Here is a 21282-nt window from a genome sequence, read left to right on the forward strand (position 1 = left end):
TACCGATAGGCAGGGAACTCACCTCCCGGGTCCCGTCTAACCGAGGAAACGTCCTCGGCGTGGCCTCTCTGGACGCGATGTGGTCCCGGGCGCCTCCAGCAACGGTGCGCTCCTCGAAGATCGCTGAACTCATGCCTTGCACGCCGCCAGCCCGCGACAGGGGAAAACGGCTCTCCTGCAGACCCCTGGCGGTCCGTGGGGTTCTTTTACCCCGCGGGGCTGTGTGCACACTGCTCCCGCGGCACGTGGGTGGGATCCCCTGCTGCGCCGGGCCGTCCACAACAAGATTTTTAGGTACAGGTTCCCGTTTTGTACCAGACGGAGTATCCTGCCGGCTACGCCAGATGTGGACCCGGCCCGGACACAGACAGGTGGACATGTTGTTTTCCAGCACCACACGTTTATTTTACACAATATTTACAATTCAAGTGCCACACAAACCCCCAAATGTCCCCAAAGTCCTGGCCAACACACAAAGCCTTTCTTCGGGCCGCCTATATATATATATATGTTTATATATGTGTGTGTATATGTATATATATATATATATATGTATTTGTGTGTATATATGTGTGTGTATGTATGTATGTGTGTATGTATATGTATGTGTGTATGTATATGTATGTGTGTATATGCAGATATGTATATATATATGTGGATGTATGTGTATACTGTATATGTATATATATATATGTATGTATATATGTGTGTGTGTATATATATATGTGTATATGTATATATGTATGGATATGTATATATATATATGTTTATATGTGTGTGTATATATATATGACAGCAACACTCATCACTCACAACAGTGACAAAACAATTACATTGACAATCATGTTACGTTATTTTCAAAATATTTCCATTTCTTTTTCATTACTTCTTTAACACACTACTTCTCCGCTGCGATGCTCGGGTAATTTGCTAGTATATATATATATATATATATATATATATATATATATATATATATATATATATATATATATATATATATATAAATATATATATATATCAATTCACTGTCCAATACCGCAACGGACACACAAAAACAGTTATAACATCAGTCCAAAAATGATGTATTTACAGTGCTGACTACAATTCCCAAATGATAAAGAAAAATGCACACAAACTAGTGAAACCCATTTATACACAAAACCAAAATTAAGCTGTCTTCTTCCACAGTAATCCAAGTCAGGAAGCTGCTCTTCCAAACAGTGTATAGTAAACAAGACGCGTATATACAAAAAGAAACAGTGAACCCTTAACCACAACCCAATAAATACCTCCACCAAAGCTAATCAAAAGATAGCCTACTGTATTTATCAAAAATAAATACAAGAAGAAAAAAATATTTACAAAATCAAGGCACAAGCCGCAGTACTTTGTAAACCCACGAGAACACTCTACCAAGAATCTTACTCAGTGCGATCTAGCCAGAAGACCCCCTTAAGAGACCAGAAATTCTCTTTTGTATTCCAATTATACATTTGAACGACATCCTTACACGTGCAAGTGATGACGTGAACGCGTCTACGAAGACTGGCGTCTCATGCCCAGCAAAATTCCTATAAAAATACGAGCGGCGCGCGTGTGCGTGTAGCTATACCGGCACGTGAGACGCGAACTGCGCTTCTCCCAGAATTAAAAGCATATCCCTTTTTCTCACCCAAGCTACCACCCAGACAACTATCCTTATGCCGCGGCAAGCCGATACGCTTCGCCCTGTCATTTGCCGTTCCAGCGCTACGAGGTCGTGGGTGGCACGCGCACGAGTGAGAGACAGACAAAGCCATCCCGGCCGGACAATGGCAGAACCGTCTTTACACGAGACCTGCCGTGACGCACCCCAGAAGCTGCCCATATAGTCAGCGAAGATGTCCTTCTGCACTTTCTGAATGGACAAAAAGGCAAGATTTATTTCTTTATACTTTTTGTCCCGTTTCTCCTAAAATAAATGCCACTTTTTAACACTGCAGAGGACACTAACTTTATTTATTTGCTGGTAATGTCAGTGAGACACATTACCGCAGGCCCACCTTGGCAGCAATAATCATATTTCCTTGTCTGCTGATTGTTAGAATCGTTCCGACAGTCCCAGGTTAGCCTGTGGATGATCCTTGGTCATGTACGGGGACACAGGTCTTGTGCTGATGTCAGGATTGGAGGGTGTCCTGAAGGTGAGGTTTATAGAAGTGTTCAGCTTCTGCCCAAACATCAGCATGGCAAGTGTGAGGCCAGTGGATTTCTAGAAAGCAGAACAATAAGCCCATAGCAGGGTAGGGAATAATTGGCACATCTGACTTTTGCTGTTAAGAATGAGAGCTGAGTGACCAGTTTCCTTCAAAATGACTACACAAAGCCGTCACCCTGAGGGTGTAGTTGAATGGTTCAAGTATTGTGGATTAAGAGGAGATGGCATACTGTCTTTTGGGGCTTCAAAACACCAGAGTATCTCCTTGGTGAGCTTCTTAGCACAGGACTTGGATTGTGTATGCCTTTGGCCACTTTGTAAAATAATCCATGAGGATGTATGGATTTCCAGAATCCCAAACCCAGGAAATGAGAGCTCCTGTACATTACTGTACCATGGTCAACCATAGTGGTGGCAATTTTCTGAGCAATATAAACATTCTTCACACTTTAAAAATCAGACAAATATGTTAAATTATGCTGTATTTTTTAAAAAAAAATTAGTTTGAGTGATTTGTTCTATCTTTTTTTATTGTAGCTGAAGTCTTTCAGGTCTGAGAATCTTTTGGAACTGAATTTGGCTTTATTTACTTTCATATACATTTTCTGCATACATATGTAAAAGATCTTGTTTCACACTACAAGATCTTGCAACTGTGTAACATCAGTGACAACCTGCTCCCAGGTGATAAATCTGAAAACACACTTCTAACAAAAAATAATTTGTTCAGTGTTTTGTAGGATTTTGACTCTAGGTTTCTCTTTTGACTTTGTTTCTTGTTTATTGTTTTGGTTAGATGACTCGGTTACTTGATTACCCAGTTTAGGTGTTGCACATCTCTGCATTCCTCTCATCTCTTGGGGCCTCATGTATAAATTGTGTGTACGCCCATTTCCACCCTCACATCGCAATGTATAAAAACTAAACTTGGTGTAAAGGCACGCACAATCTCACGTAAGCCTTACTCTGTGTGTATGGGCGGTTTTGCAAACTGGTGGAACCCAATGTCAAAGCAGTGCTACTGTTCCTGTGGGGTTTGCCTTTCTTTTTAGATTTACATCCCTGACATGGCTTTATCAAATACACTGAAATTAACTGCATATTGTTTATAAATTGAAGGCATCTGATTGTAATCAACCTGTAACAATATAATGGTCCTCGGAATGGCCAAACTGTTCCAAATACCATAGCTGCTTTAGTATTGTTACTCTCAGTGCACAACTCAGAGTATTTTAACCCACTGTATCTGAGTGTGGAATCACAGCTGTACAGAAGCTGATCGGAAAGCTCTACAGTGGGTTGTGTTGAAAGTGCAGAGGATTATCAGGATACAGCATCTACCCTGGGGGACATTTATAGCACATGACGCTCACAGTCTATTTGAACTTCTCCTATTTGGTAAACACTACAGAGCCTTTCCTGTAGGAACCTTGAGGTTCAGAAACAGTTGCATCCCAAGAGCTATAAACACACTCAATCAATCCAAGTAGTGCTCCTGGTAGAACGGTTTGTACTTAGAATTACAATTACCTCACTGTAAACTTGCAGTACAGTTGTACTAATGCACAGCCTGAGCCACTTTATGAATTATTTTCACTATCTGCACTATATGTCCATGTATATTGTACTTATGCTTTCATATTGTACATTTTTCATTGTATTATTATTATTATTATTATTATTATTATTATTTTGGTTTTTTGGAAGATTTGCATATTGAATCTAATTGTACCATACAGTAACAATAAAGGAATTCAATAGAAGAGAGCATATATTTACAGATGATAATGACTGGCGTCTAAGTCAGTTTAGATTTTCAAGAGCTATCTTCTTGGTGCTCATTTTTAAGGTGAAATGCATTAAAGTATGTATATTACATGTAGATGAATTTTTAACTTCATTTAAATGATGTATACTATTAATAAACGTGTGGGCACAGTGGCACAGCAGTAGTGATGAGCTGGCGCCCTGCCCAAGGGTTGGTCCTGCCTCACACTGTATGCTTGCTGCGACTGGATGAATAGATGGACGGAATAATTAAACATTTACTACTATATTTCAATGTTCCTTAAAAGTTTCGAAGAATCAGCGTTCTAAACTTCCAGATGGTTTGACATTTACTAAAGAGTTTATGGTGTGGTGATTGGTTATGTGGAGAAAGAAAAGGAAGGACAGAGATTGGGGGTTGGTACGTTTGAAAGAGACAGTACTGCTGCAAGAAATTATTATATTGAGGGTCACGCACAGCACGCATCTTGCAGGAGACAGAAACAATTTCTATACGGGGCGCCAGCTTATCGCTACCACTGTGCCACCATGCCCCCATGTTTAATACATGCTTTAATTCATTTCATCATGAAAATTATATCAATTATACATCTCAGTATTTAAATTATTCAGAGAGCTGTAATATCATGAATGTAATGGATTATGTGTCCTGCTGGTGTAAGAGAAAGACAGTTTAAGAAGCACATAGTGATTCACAATCACAGAGCACATAGAAGAACACATACAATAAAAAGCATTTAATGTGATAGCATATACTGGGAGGAGTCGGGGTGGGGCAGCAGGCGCGTGCACGTATGTTACTTTTCACACTGACCGGGATTTATGGCGCTGAAATGCGTAGAACTTGGCTTACGCACTATTTTGCGCATCTGAATGTTTTTGTGCGTACACATATTTCCACTTTTCTGTACACCATGTTTTAGTGTGAGTTCTACGCACGGCATTATACATGAGGCCCCTGCTCCTTATATTTTAGCTTCATGGCCACCATGTATCATAGTGTGCTTCCTGGAACCATATATGATGACTTTACCACATAACTGCACTCTAAATTGACAATTAGTCATAATCAAAATGGCAACTGGAAAATATATGTAATGTACTAAAATTATGACAACAGCATTCAGCCATCTGTAGTTGACACAGAAGCTCTAGCTTCCATTCTTGTTTTTAACTAGGACTATCAGAGCTGACTATGGGCTGGAAAATGATTCAGTCATGCCTGTCAGTTCAATTTTTCTGATTTTTTTTTTTGCTGTCTGGTATTTGCCAAGTGGTACTGTGGGAACAAATGAAATGGAGAAGCACCACATGTGTTGATTTGCTAGACTAAGTACATGTTGTTGCAGTCTTCATCACTGGAAGGAAAGATGTCCAAGTAATCCTCCAATACACAGAAGAACTGTTGCCTTTGCTTGATATTTCCAGTGCGTTGTACTAACAAAAAGCCATGACAGCATTAAGATGAAGGGGTGTACCCTTTAGTGTTGTTGCCTTTAGACTTTCCCACACTTGATGATGACTGATGCTGGTGGGAGTTTTTGCCAGCAGCCCAGGTTTAGAAGCAACCTAGATGTTGTTGACATGAAGGCTTGATGCACACAACAGGCATTTCCTTTCTTAGCAGGTACATCATTCACTTTTCAAAATTTAGGACCAATCCTTGTGCTGCTATGAAATTTGATTATAAGATGTGTGTTTCTTGCATAGGGGATAGCCAGAACTCATGCTCACACGCAGTTAAATTTACATTTCTTCATCAAGCATTCTAGGATTTAAAGAGTTTGTTTGTTGCAAACTAAGCACAAAGACATAGGCTTGTTCTCAACACCACACAATGTGAATGCCATTTTCAGATACGTCTCATTGTGTAAATGGACTTTGCCTTTATGTAAGTTTTATAGCATTGTCCAAAGAGGTTGAACACACTGTTTTACTTATATTGTCACTAACAAAACTTAGTCTTTTTCTTCAGATCCTGAATCTCACAGTGCATCTAGGGTGGATTTTTCCCACTTAAGTTCTCCAATAAATTGATCAGTATCATTTATTCCCTAATCCTATTTTAATCCTCTCTTTAATTTGAGACCTTAGATTTACTGCTGATTTTTATTAGGACTGTTAAGAATCCATTGCAGCTAGGTTTTGTGCTCATTAAAGACAATGGAAAATAACTGGCATATTTCTAATTGTACTTTTGTTATTGCTACAGGTTTTATATCACAATTTTACATTTTCAGTGTCAGAAATGTTTTCAGCTGCCTCAATCAGCATGCAGTTTCACATACATACTACACCTAAAGAGCTGAAAAACAAATATTATGGTCATGTGGTATATATTTTTGATGTAATTGTAAAGAGGGAATCAAGAAAAACTGAATTTAGTTTAGTCCCGTATGTTACTCCTCGCCTGTCTGCTCCTGTCCACTGTACTCAACTAGAGTCCTACACTGACAGGTGCACAACCATTACAATCATGGATTTGTTTAAACTGTAGTTAGTAGTAAAATCATATTTCTGCTTTATTTTTTTAAAAAGAAAGAATTTAAAGAAATCAACAAAGACTGCTTTTTGACTCTGGTTTACTTTTTCAGTTTTGACTCTCGGTATATATTATTTAGTATTGTAATCCATACATGTCTGTTGGTTTGCCTAATATCTTTCAATAACAGGTTTGCCAACAATATCAGCCAAGCACAAACAAAAATATTATAATTGAACTATTTTTATTTTCAATAAGAGGTACATGAAATTCTTATTTAGACACCTTTCTCTTGCTAAAATGTCCATATCGTCATTCATCCACTCAAAAGTACATGAACAGTTTACTCATGTTTGATAAATCGGTACAACATAATTCTATCTGCATGCAGTAAATGGCAGATCATCCTTTGAATATTTTTCTGTTATTCCTCTTTCAACATTTTATGCAGTGTATGTGCAGTATACCAAAACTAAAGGGTGTTACCTCCTGCCACAAGGCCTATCAAATGAAACTATTTTAATTAAAATATTACATGGAAATATAAAAAATGATCTCACGTTATTCGTGTTGTATAACCCTTATGACAATTATCCAGTCATATGCACAAAAGGTATACATTTTTGCTAAAAAAACTGTTAAATAATTACTTTTAGAATACTCAGTTCACATCATAAATCATGAAGACATGACCCTTGACCATTGGGGTAAAAGCAACTGCCAGGTCTTCTGTTCAACAAGTGACTCCCTCCTTGTTTAAGACATTTCAGCAAAAAAGCATATGTTTTGCAGTTTTTTTCTTATGATGGGATAATTTATATGTGGATTATGCAACACAAGATTTTTTTTTTCTTTTTATTATGGACATCACCTCATTTGCCAGCATTGGTTACTATTGGCTTCTATAATCTTTTTTCTCTCCATTCTGCATGAAGACATGCAATTAAAATTTTTTCTCGGCCATCACTACAAACTACATAGGTTAAGTAACATATAAGAAAAAACAATTTTGGATGTAGTTTTCCTTTAACATATTGTTTTGTTTTCATGTAACTAATATATTGTGAATTTCCCCTTGGGATTAATAAAGTATCTATCTATCTATCTATCTATCTATCTATCTATCTATCTATCTATCTATCTATCTATCTACAGTGAAATTGTGTTAATCAGAACAGCATGCAATACATTCCCACTTTCAGGCACCATGATTATGGAGTATATCTATTTTTAAATGTAAAAAGTGCACTTCGGTTCATTAAAGATTCTATTTCAAAGCATTGTTTAATGTTGTATTCATGTAATTTTATATATTTCATTTACTAACATCCATCCATCCATTTTCCAACCCGCTGAATTCGAACACAGGGTCTGCTGGAGCCAATCCCAGCCAACACAGGGCACAAGGCAGGAACCAATCCCGGGCAGGGTGCCAACCCACCGCAGATTTACTAACATGTAAATGCTTATAAGATCTTAAAGTGCTTGGCCTCACTTAAACGTAAAGGTTTTATGTTTCTGTATATACTGTATTGTGCTAAGTGAATTGTTATAGTTTAGTTTTTGTTTTTTGTATTAATTTTCACGGAGATGCAGATTAGGAATACTGTACCACCGTATTGCTCCATGTTGAACTTATAAAGTATATTATTATAATTAGAGGATATTAAAAGCATTAATATGTAATGCATCAGTCAAAACTACTGGTTAGAATCTTAAGTGTGTTTTTGAACTATTTTAATTAATTACAATAACTGTTTTTTTATTCTTTCTTTCTAAAACAATATTACACAGCCAGCTGTTTTGGCATCTACCCTAAGCATATAGCATTTCAATATGAAATTAATCTTCTTATATAATATGCTACCGTGGCTGTCTGTTTGTCAGTCCAGGATTTGAAATCATTCTGTAGCACCGCAAACCTTTTTCACCTATTGACCTGAAATTTGGTACACATATACTACGTGATGTCTACTATCCGCTTTTGGGGTGATGATTGACCTCCAAGGTTATTCCTCTTTTTTTTTTTCATTTTAAAAAATGTTTAATTTTATTGTAGAATCAACTTTCTGCAGTGCCCAGTAGGGCGGCTCTGCGGTGCATGCGTATGGGTGCCATTCGCATCCCTACCACCTTCGCCGTCACTTTCCCTACCTCTTCATATCTTAAATCATTCTGTAGGCAGATTGAAAACTTAAGTGCTATCTTAAGTGAAAAATTAAGGAAAACGTACTAAGTAATTGCAACACAGGCACTGACTTAATCAGTTTTAATACGAAAAGATGCCGATGGAAGACGAGAAGAAGCGAGCCGCTAGGGTGGAGAAAAGAAGACCTGCTCAGGAAGCAGCAAGCGCATCAACCTCTGAGCAAACGAATGATAAATGTACAGAGAAAGAGTATTCACTACACGTTATAGTGCAGTGCGCTGTTACTGGTATCAATATAATAAACCTAAGATGGTTGCTAGTATCTCTCACTGAGCTGTAGAACAGAATGCTTTACAAGATCATTTGTTCTTACTGTCCTGAGATGTTCTCCTTGCCTTTTTTTAACAATTTGTAACAGTTATTACTGATGTGCTTGAGCTAATGGACACCTGAATTTCCCTGAGGGGATGAATAAAGTATCCATCCATCCAGAAAGGTTAACTCTTCTCACTTCAAACTAATCATTATTTTGCACACATGAGCAGCTCTTCAGGATGCCCTTTGTGCCTTCTGTTTGTGGTGAATTACGTACAATATAATGGAAGGACACTATGGAATAGGTAGGTACATCGCAGTTAGGAGTTAGGTTTGCTTCCCGGGTCCTCCCAGCGTGGAGTTTGCATGTCTGTCTGCGTTGGTTTCCTCCGGGTACTCTGATTTCCTCCCACAGTCCAAAGACATGCAGGTTAGGTGCATTGGCGATTCTAAATTACCCCTAGTATGTGCTTGGTGTGTGGGTGTGTATGTGTGCACCCTACGGTGGGTTGGCGCCCTGCCCAGGGTTTGTTTCCTGCCTTTCACCCTGTGTTGGCTGGGATTGGCTCCAGCAGACCGCCATGACCCTGTAGTTAGGATGTAGCGGGTTGGATAATGGATGGATGGAGGTTTTTATAATTGCAGTTTTTTTTTTGTTATTTTATTGTTTAGTTTAGCATTTTTCCACTTGCTTCTTGTGTGACTCCCGGTTTGGTAATGTGTACATTACAATTTTGTGCTGATTACTTACTTCTAATTTCAATTTGGCGTAGTTAAATTTTAAATTAATATTGTTGTTTCAATTTGCCACCATTTGGTTTTTACATCTTTGGAGACTAATTGTGGTTGCTAGCCTAGGAGCTACCATGTTGCACCCAAAGGTGCAACATCGTTGCTTTAACAGTATAAAGGTCATGTTAAAATTGGAATATGTATTAATTTTTTGAAAATTTATTATTATAGGGCGGCACGGTGGCGCAGTGGTAGCGCTGCTGCCTCGCAGTTAGGAGACCCGGGTTCGCTTCCCAGGTCCTCCCTGCGTGGAGTTTGCATGTTCTCCCTGTGTCTGCGTGGGTTTCCTCCGGGCGCTCCGGTTTCCTCCCACAATCCAAAGACATGTAGGTTAGGTGGATTGGCGATTCTAAATTGGCCCTAGTGTGTGCTTGGTGTGTGGGTGTGTTTGTGTGTGTCCTGCAGTGGGTTGGCACCCTGCCCAGGATTGGTTCCTGCCTTGTGCCCTGTGTTGGCTGGGATTGGCTCCAGCAGACCCCTGTGACCCTGTATTCGGATTCAGCGGGTTAGAAAATGGATGGATGGATGGATTTATTATTATATAGATTTATTTAATTTGATTTCCTTTCTAAAGGTTTTAGTTGTCTAGAAATTCATATCAAGCATTGCTGTTTTGAAATTATATACTGTATAGTATGCATAAGCTTTTGTAGGTGATTCTGGGCCATTTCCACATTATGATAACCTTCATTTCTCATCCGTCATTAGGATGCTTCTACTGGTTTTTAGGGGTCTGTCCTCAGAAGTCCACATGTCCATGCCACTGTGCCGCAGCAGGTTCAAAAGTCAGCCATTTGACATGTTTCCCCTTTCTGAGACTATAGATAACAAACCTTTTTCTAAAGAGGCTTTGCTGATTGCCTCTGCATTTGTATTTTTGGTCTAACAGTTCTGACTGTGTTACTGATTTTTAACTACATATCTTCCCTCAGTTCATCTTTTCTTTACTGCTACCTTTGTAGCATAATAGGATAGCATTCTGCACTTCAAGGCTGTCCAACGTTATAAATAATTTAAAAACATTTCTAGAGTGTTTGTTTGTAAAGCATGTCTGAAAACATGTGGTTAGGAAGCATATGGAACTAGTGTAGGGGTAGCCAGAAGATATTGCTGTGGTAGCCAGAGGTCTGGACTGCCATTCCCTGGCTTGTTGCCTCTGCAAACCTTCACCTACACAATCTGTTCATAAATAGATGGTCATCATAGTTACAAAAGAGTTAAATCCATCATTTTTATATATTCTTATTTGATTTTTATAGGCAGTGGCTTTCCATGAGTATATTTCCCTTTTCTGAGTATTGTTTTTCTCTGGGTTTTCCTTCCATAACTAAGGCAATTGTATTTGTACAAGTGACCCAATATCAGTTAGTGTGGGTGTTCAGTATTTGTTAGTGGTGTCATTTTCTAACCCACGGGGCTGGAGCCTATTCCAGAACATTCCCTGGACAGGGTGCCATTCCATCAAAGAATGTGTATTTACTGTATTAGTGTATCCAGCAATTGGCTAGTGTCCCATCCAGGGCTAATCCCAGCTGTGTGCCCAGTGTTGCCAAGACATTGACTTGGATGAGCAGGTTAGTAAATGGATGGATGGATAACTTCTCACAGGAAAGGCTGAATTATTGTACATTAAGTGATTTAAAACACCAACATCTGAAGTGTGACTAATAGCAATCAAAGGAGTCCTAAAATAATGGAAATGCATAAAGACAACTGGATCATCTCCTGCCTAGGATAAAGTTGGTGGTGAAGATTTCATTGTGAAGAGACCCATTCTTGCTGCTATAGATCCTGTGTTTACCAGAATGAAATTCAAGGTGTCAGCATTGTTCTAGTCAGAAGATTAGAACATTACAAGAATTTTAATATGAGAAGGCCTTCAGCCCAATAAAAACTCGTCTATCATACCCACATAATTTCTCTACAATTCAGTCAAGTTTAGAAGGTACCTAAAGTCCTACTCTCCACCACAATACTTCATAATTTTCTTCATTATTTTCTGTGTCTATTGTTCTCTGCTTAAAGGATAACCTTCTAATATTTGTGTGAAATTTACCCTTGACAAGTTTTAAACTGCTTCCCTGTGATCATTATAAAATAACAGCTGGGATCCTCTACAAATTCGATACATAATTTGAAAAACTTCACCCATTAAAAACTCTTTGGTTAAACTGAAAAGGTTCAGTTTCTTTAATATTTCCTCATATCTCACACTACTGGAATCAGCCTAGTCATTTCTCTCTGGATTCATTCTAGCACAGCAATGCCTTTATTTGAAACCTTAACAACAAAACTGCACACTGCATAACAGATCACAAGTGTGTTACATAGTTTAAAAATAACCTCCTTTTACTCTGACTCCATACGATGTGCTATAGAATTTACCATCCTATTAGCCTTCTTAATGGTGGCTTTACACTCTTTAGAGGTAGTTAGTGATGAGTACATAAGGTAGAAATTCAAGTTTTAGACCTTCCATTGGGTATTTAGATCTAACATTTTTATTTCCTACCTTTAATACTTTTAATTTCACTAAAATCAATCAGCCATAAACCTGTCCGATATTTGTATTCTGTTCATGTCCCTCTCAGGCTGATTCTAGATTATGTCCCATTCCACCTAGTTTGGTATCCCCTGCAAGCTTATCTAACTTATTGATTATATTCCTGTCCAGATCGTTTTATGTATATGAAAACAAGCAGCAGCCCCAGCACTGATCTCCGAGGGACAGCACTTCTAACATCACCTAACACTAATAAGGTTTCTTGTACCATAAACCCTTGCTTTCAGTATATGATGTGATTTTCCACATATCTACACACAGTACCTTGAATATCTATTTCTTTTAGTTTCATGCCTAGTTTCTTTTGTGGTACTTTTATGAGGTGTGTTTTGAAAATCATATAAATATTGTCATATGCACTTTTCCAATCACATCCTTTAGTTGTTTCCTTATGGCACATTAGTGAAACACAATCTCCCCTGTCTGAGCACATGCTGACTGTTCATTAAAAGACTATATCTAGCTGTGTGATGCTTAATTTTGTCTTAATATTTATTTTAATTAATTTTGTCATTATGCATGTTAAGCTTACTGGCCCAGATAATTTAGTAGGTTCTTTCTTGAAAGCAGGCCATTCTCTCCACAAGGACTTAGCGCCACATCGAATATGAACTCCAAATTTTGACAGCATTTGCATTCCTTTCACAATAAAATTAGGAAAATATGGAGTACACCTAGCTAATGGTAAGCATGCTCACCACTTTAGCACACAGGTCAGTGAGAATTTCTTGGAGAATGACCTCTATTACAAGCCTTCTGTGTAGCCTAGGATTCACATACTGTATGATAAGTCTTCAGAATTCCTATAAACCAGATAATGCTGGAGCTCCCTGGTAAACACTCACACTACTTTGTCCATGACTTCATGTGTATATTTATTTTGTAATGCCTATCATATATGCTTAATTTTAGCACAAAGGGCATTCCATATGCTACTGGCTCTGGGATAGATTGGCATCCCCTCCAGGGTTGGTACCTGCCTAGTATCTGATGCTCCCCAGATAAATGACGGCACACTGTGACAATGTACTGGAAAAAGAAGCCACAGAAAATGGATGAATTAGACAGACTTTTCTTCTCTTCCACAACTGTTTAACACTGAACAGCTGAACTTGAACCTATGATGATAATTCCTTTGATGCTGATGTTGTTTGCTTGTTGGTTAATCCTTGACACTACTGATGATGAAAACCACCACAAGCTGGCTGAGTCATAGCTGCTGCTGATCTCTGATACATCATTTCATTCTGTAAAACCTTTCTGTTTTAATGTATGGTCATATTGCTACAGCATTGATTGCATTAATGAAAGCCTAATACAGTAGGTATACAGCTCTTCCTGTATATACTGTTAAACCTCAAACACTCCATCTGATTAATTGCAGAAGCCGATTTTTAGAAACTAGGTGTACCTGGATCAACTTGGAGACAAAGGCTTTGTTTATGATAAGGCAGTGTCAGGTAATGAATGAATGAATGACACCTAGAATTCAAGTTCAGGTATGTTACAGTGTGTTAAAAGTTCTAAGACAAGGCTTTCAGGTTTGAAAGAGGAAAGAAGTCAGATATTAATACATAATGTGTTTTTGATTATCTACATTGCAGCAATGTACCTATAGTGTTATAACAGGCTGCCTGGCCCTAAAAATAACACTCCACAAAGAATAAAATTAGTGCTCTAATTTTTAACTTTTGTGTTCTGTGCACAGAAAAAATACAGGTTATTGAGGATTGCAAATAAGTTGTAAATCAAACAGAAAACAATTCAGAACTCATCGAGCCTGAATAAATTAACAGGTTCTGAATCTATTTACAAAGTTAAAGTGGCCAATGCATTTTCTTGTCAATGGCACTTCAAATCTTCCACTACTGCTGCCCAGACAATCTTTCTGAAATAAAATGCTCATAAACCCCATTCTTTCAAAACAACATTACTTAAATCAAAAAAAACACCATGCTCATAATTGAATGCAATGTTTCCTGTCTTAGTTTCTTCTTTTGACATAATTTGTGGACCAAACTGAAATGCCACCCCAGCCCTGTCCAAAGCAAAACAAAAGGTGACAGACACGCAGTTTAATTCTGATTGTGACATCTCTGTTGCACCCCTCCAGTAAAAGTACCCCCACAACTTTGGGATCACCGTTTGGCCATGCAGCGACTGCTGTATATGAAATTCTTGACTTTTTAACTCTGCTTACTTATGTTTTTTAATGGAAGTACACTAATTGTTATTGGTAATGATAAATATTTGCAAAATACCTGGAGATCGATCTATCTATCTGTCTGTCTGTCAAAAATACCTCAGTGCAGACCTGATAATTTTTATCTCAGTAATATTTATAAGTGACTAATGTTGGGCAGTATTTCATATTCTTACATTTCTCAAAGAAATATATTGATATTTGCCTCATTTACTTAATGTAATCATCTAGTGGCACAAACCATTTAGACCTTTGTGTCATAACTGACTCTTTCAGGAAAGCCCATCATAAACTATTCCTCCTTATTTATGTACATGTGGAGAACGCATCGCGGACGCTGACAGTGCGTGCGTTAGTCTGTTAGTCACCAATCGCTTTTCTGGGGGCTGACGTATTGTAGTCAGCAGAGACTCGAATAGGGGGATTTGGAGAGAGACGGAGAATAAAATGGATTTTGAGGGTGGGATTTCCTGTATATCACAATAGTGTAGCCGGCAGCTTTCAGATCTTGGAGAACTGCTGTGTCAAACCTAAAAAAGCAGCGTACCCACAGGTACTGTAATTATGGACGAATCCCGGTTCGTACGGACAGACAATAAAGCGTCTGCTCAGTAGGGAAAGGAGTCTGGACGGTTTTGTAAATGAGCATCGTTTTCTTTGCAGATCACCGCAGAGGGAGGAGCGGCCGAACGTGATACTGCAGATTATATACCGGAGGTATGTAGCAATTGCATTAATGCAAACATATTCTATATTCTAGAATATATTTATTAATTGGATTTAAGCGATTGTGTTTTTAAAGGGCAGATTATGTCTGACAATGTAGCCATTAGGGCTACCTTCCAAGATACCATATGTTTGTAAATAATATGATAAACATTTTTAAGGCAATTTTAGTACAAGACAGACTAGAAATAATACAATGGAAAAAGAAGACGCATTATATGAACGCTGACAGTTGAAAATAATGCGCTAAATGCCCTAATTTCTTACTACCTAAAGGGATCAATGCTGGGATGCAGCGAATCTCCGTCCGTTTCCTAATATGGGAGGGACAATACCGAATTGGGGGCGTGGTCTTCACTTCATTGGACATTTGAGGAAGTGTTTTGCATAGATGGGCGCTGATATACAGATTAAGCCTGCTCAAATTGGGCGAGCTCATTTGACTGACATGTTCTTGAGAACGTAACAAAACTTAACCTTTTTTATTTTAAAACTCTTGGTCAGCACTCAATTAAATAGACACAAAATGCATGTTATTTTTAGTGTACTGTATATATATTATTTTCTTTGTGGTTGATTTTTTTTTTAAACTTGCATCTGTAAATATTTTTCCTGGAATTCATTTTTATTTTTTCTATAAACGGCGTATACAGTTATTTGGAAATTTTAAATAAACTCGAAATATAACACTTGTGCCTGGCGTACATTTTGAAATCATGGACTGAAATGATGACTGATGTCATACAGGCAAAAGACTGAAACCCCTTAAATACTGTATGGGAAAGTTAATTAAAGAGAGCATTCAAGAGGGTGTGAACTTGGCCAGAGTTAACCAAGTCGGCCTAGATCAGCTGTCCTTGGAGAGCCAGGACTTGGGTGTGGAGTTGGTTTAGGTAATATTTATACACTCACTGAGCACATTATTAAGGAGTCTATACTAATACTAGGTTGGGCTTCCTTATAGTCTTTAAACAGGCCCATTTCTTCATGACATAGATTTCACAAGATGTTGGAAATATTCCTTTGAATTTCTGGTCCATGTTGACATGGTTGCATCATGACGTTTCTGCAGATTCCTCAGTTGCACATTCATGCAGTGACTCTCCTGTTCTTCCATATTCCAAAATTATTCTATTTGATTCAGATCTGGTGAAGTACACAAAACACACTGTCATTTTAATGAAACCAGATTGAGATGATGTTTGTTTTGTGACATGGTGCATTATTATGCTGGAAGTAGCCATTAGAATATGGGTAAATTATGGCCATGAAGGGATACCCAAATAAGACATTGCATTTAAGCAATGATTGATTAGTATTAACAGGCCCAAGGTTGGCCAAGAAAACATTTTCCACATCATCACATCACCACCAGCCTGGACTGTTGACACAAGGCAGGTTAAGTGCATGGATTTATGCCATTGGAGCCTAAATATGACCAATCCATGTGTGCCTCAGCAGAACTCAAGATTCATCAGACCAGGCTATGTTTTTCTAGTTTTCAGCTGTCCCATTTTGGTGAGCCTTTGCCCACTGCCACCTCAGCAGTCTGTTCATGGCTGACAGGAGTAGAACCTAGCTTGGTTTTCTGCTGTTGTTACCCATCCACCTCAAGGTTAGATGTGTTGTTCATTCTGAAATGCATTTCTGCTTACTAAAGTTATGCAAAGTGTTTTTCTGAGATACTGTAATTTTTTTGTCAACTCCCACAAAGGCATTTCTGTGTGCAGAACTGCTGCTTACTGGATGTTTTTTTGTTTTTCGCACCATTGTAGAACAAATTCTGGGAACTGTTGTGTTGAGAGTGAAAATCCCAGGAGATCAACAGGTACATAAATACTTCAAACCAGCCAATCTGACGCCAATAGTCATGCCACAGTTGAAATCACTGAGACTAAATTTTTTCCTCAGTCTAGTGTTTGGCGTGAACTTTAACTGAAGTTCCTGACTTGTATCTGCATCATTTTATGCATTGTGCTGCTGCCATATAATGAGCTAGTTAGATAATTGCATGGAAAAGCAGGTGTATAGGTGTTCCTAATAATCCACTTTGTGAGTGTATATCTATTTGATATTTCTTTTTAAATATTAGGTTATTATTTAATACAATAATAGAAAAATGCATCATGACTATACAGTGGGTGAAGTTGCCACTTATCAGTGTCTTTGCCTTGGACTGATGCATGGTTGGGTTGACTGTGTGTGCCGTTAGGTGAAGAGCTGGTTTCTCTTATTGAAAAGAGAGTTCAGAAAATAGATTCATACATAAAGAGTATATATTTTAACAGGTCAAGGTTTATGATAAAGAATAATTTTAAATTTTGGGGTTAGTTGCTATTTATACCAATAGATTCTTTGCTGTATTCTTTGTGTGTAACTAAGACATCACAATTGTTTTCTATATTTTCCCTTAGTATAACAAACAAATGTATCTTACATATCCTGCACAAGTTGAATTTCACTTCATTGGTACAACATAATTAAAATCTCTTTGTGTTCAGATAATAGGCAAAATGCTGGCTAGAGCCAGTAGCTCATAATGCTCTGTGACCCCACAGAGTCTGAGAGAGTGTTGACTGTTGAGACATACAGTATCTTAGCTGAAGCCTCAGTGCCAGAAAGTGCTTAAATGTGGCCATTTCACAATGAAGACTAACTAAATTCAGCAGATGCTGGCATGGAGGTTGTTAGCGAAAGAGTTGGATCAGCTAGGGCCAGTTGTAGAAAAATGATCAAAAATTATGACTGTGATGTCTAAGCATTGAATTGTGCCTTACAAGGTCAAACAGACAAGCAGGATCAATTGACTGCGACTGTATACCTAAGAAAAGAGCAGGATTTTAATAAAAAAAAAGGAGCTTCACAGCAAGGAATATTGTGGTGAAGTTGTGGTGCGCCCTCAGCCAAGCTTATTAGTGCATCACCGCCCCCCCCGCCAACCCCCCTTATATCTGTGCCCTAGGCAAATACCTAATACTCCTTAATGGTGGCGCCGACCCTGGTGCATAACCCCCTTATCACACCTAAACATGCACTTTTATGAGTAAAGTGTTGCAAAGAACTCAAAGTGTGGTTTACAGATCATTTGAAACAACATCTGTTATCCTTAATAAGATGGAAAATACACGTGTGTGATACTCTCCAAAAGAAGGCTTCAAGCTTTGATTGCTTTGTGTGGCAGTGCGAGGTGCATTTTCCTGGCATTGTTTAAACACTTTAATAAAACACTTTTAAGTAGGCATTTCCTTTAATTTGTCAACTATTGTATTTGTATTTTATGTATTTTTAAAACACATCATTTGAACAGAAATGTGAACCACCACACTGAAAATGTCACTGTCATCTATGCTCGTAGAAATTGCTTAACTAACGTTGTTGTAGGAAAATTGCTTTAAAACTGTGTAAGTCATTAATTGTCAGAAATGAACATTATCTGCTTGATTAACTTTGAATCAATTGCTTTCTGTGTAGTAAGAGCTAATATGGCACCATTACTCATATAATAAAATAGAGTGGTTTCATTGAAGGTTTGTTTTATATATTGATGGTAAGGCATTTTGCACAACTTTTAAAGTTTACTAGATAATATTCATATTTGATTAATTATTATGATTCAGTTTGCTGTTTTGGGGCAAATGACTCAATGTGAGTTTTTGTTTCTCTGTCTCTTTTCAATAGAGAAAGTCAAGGTGAGGGGAATAGAATAGCTATTTAGATGTAGAATTTTTAGTCAGCCTGGGAGTGTGTCATTGAAAATATATAATGATCAAAAGTGAGAAGTGATTGTCGTAAAGCTAAGAAAGCAGCTTTCAATACTGATAAGGGATTTTATTAACACTGGCATTTCGAAAGTGAGTGACGTAAGGAAGTGGGATATTAAAGTGGTCTTGTCCACATACATAATATTACAATGGTTATGGTTTTTATTTATTTCCAGAACAACATCAGTTGTATAAATGTATTTTTTTGAAGCTCATACATATAAACCCATAAAAATCAATGCATATATGCATTGCATACTGTGCAGTGTGTATGTGCATTTATTGAAGGGTTAACAGGAGCAGAATGGTCACAAATGAGCATCTTGCTCATCTCAGGTACGGGCTTAACTGGCACAGAGGTGGAAATGTCAGACCATTCAGGTGATGAATAGGGGAGCTGTTTTGAGGTCAGAATATATGAGGTAGGCAAATGACCAAGCCACATTACCGTAAAAATCAGGTCTGATGGGATATTAATGTATTCCCTTGTTACTTACACTCTCCCTGTAATCCCTTCTTACACCTTTATTCAAGTAATATATGTTCAGTGTTATTGAAAGTTTTGTCTTTTGGTTCAGGGAACCCAGAACTGAAAAACTTTCAAAAACATTTTCACATAAATTATTTGTAACCTGTCAGAAGTACTGGTAGAATTCTTCAACAAGCTAGATTTTTCAAATATTAAAAATATGAGGATGCAAAATTACTAATAATTTTAATAATGGGTTCAGAAAAAAGTTCAAAATGTATATGTCAATGTATATTTACCATAATAAATTCTAGAGTTTTTGATTCAAGGAAAGAGAGCAGCACATGTTTTTGTGAAATCAGGTTTGTATAAGCTGATAGACAGAACAAATAAAGTGTTCTACTAAAACTAATGCAACTTGACAATTTTTTTTTTTTAGGTGTGCTGCACCATTATAAAACATTTAGTAGTTAAACCCCAGATTAATAAAGTAATGTATCCAACTGTAATATTATGCATTGACTTTAGTATTTACATTTATAATACTGTATACTAAGACTGTTGATGTGATAATATTAATGTTATGACTTCTACTTTAACTACTAATATTTCACTACTGTATATCAGATACATCATTGGGAAAAAGGTGATTGTATAGAATCACTGTATACTAGATTAAAGCTTTAGGAATGAAAATTAATTTCCAATCTTGTGCAATGTCCATCTGGAGTTTTCATGTTCTCTCTTTGTCCACATGCTGTTTTATCTCTGGTTTCTTCCACATTCAGATGACATGCAGGGTATCTTGATTGGCAACTGTAAGCATCAAAGCATTGTTCTTTACTTGTGGTGTCAGTGACATTCTATGGTTTCATCTTTTTGCAATGTCAAATCATGTTTTATGCAATCTCAGAATCATATAAAATAACTGAATTTCTATACATTATTTAAGTAGCTGTTTCTCAAACACCTGACTTTTTCTAGATGGTTTCCTACAACGTTTTGATCAACCTTAAAAATGAAATAATGAGACTTACTGATAAAGAAATTAAGCTTGTCTGTCTGAAAATGCTTCCCAATTATTGGTGAGTCCCAGCATTTAGTCCTTCATGTGTCAAAGAAGCTAATGGTTTCATTTTTTGATGACATCCATGGTTTTGTATGTGTCATCAGCTTTGAAATTTCTCTTAGTATACAGTGTCTGCACTGAATTAAGAGGTTTCAAAATAGTCAATGGAGCTGCCATGCCTAATAGCTCAGCAGAGATGTCTAATTTACTGCAGCAGCAGCTGACAAACACAGCAAAGCACAGATCTTCTAGTTGATTTTTATTAAGATCATGACTGAAATATTAAAATTTTAACTAAACGTGTACTATACTATGTTGGAAATTGCATGCATAATTTGTTACTATTTGTCTTACACTCAATCTCTTGCTAAGTTCAACTGTCACTCTGGTGTAAATAGTTCACAAACATCACTCGTGTTGTACTATTGAAGATATTGTCAGTTGATGACGTGTAGTGGCTATAACAATGAACTGTACACCATATGGATTCAGAATGGCACTGTGACACAGTGGTAAGTGTTGCTGTCTCATAAATTTTAAATTCTGTGTTTGAATCATGGTCCTGGACAATGTTTGTGTAGAGTTTATTCTTTCTGTACCTGTCTGGAATTTTTTTTACTAGATAGTCAGTCAGTCTGAATTTCTCCTTGCAGCAGAGCTGTCAGGTTAAGCTTTGGGTACCCCTTGATTCTGAATTGGATCGAGTGGGTTTGACAATACAATTTTCTGTTATGCTGTCTGCCAAACTCACATCATAGTGTTGTC

General features: G+C 37.5%; 1 protein-coding gene across 8 annotated transcripts in view; it reads left to right on the forward strand.

The window, feature by feature from the left end:
- Positions 1-14823: 14823 nt before the first annotated feature.
- Positions 14824-21282, forward strand: part of LOC120515735 (cytoplasmic dynein 1 intermediate chain 1) — a 459517-nt gene continuing 453058 nt past the window's right edge. For 2 of the 8 annotated variants that reach the window (XM_039737005.1, XM_039737006.1), the window contains exons 1-2: positions 14824-15045; positions 15156-15209. The gene's annotated coding sequence lies outside the window, so the exon portion shown is untranslated. Of the gene's footprint in view, positions 15210-21282 lie in introns of all 8 variants that reach the window. The other 6 variants (XM_039737000.1, XM_039737002.1, XM_039737003.1 and 3 more) reach the window with 4 other exon arrangements.

The sequence above is a fragment of the Polypterus senegalus genome, chromosome 15 (genome assembly GCF_016835505.1).
Source record: "Polypterus senegalus isolate Bchr_013 chromosome 15, ASM1683550v1, whole genome shotgun sequence".
NCBI lineage: Eukaryota > Metazoa > Chordata > Cladistia > Polypteriformes > Polypteridae > Polypterus > Polypterus senegalus.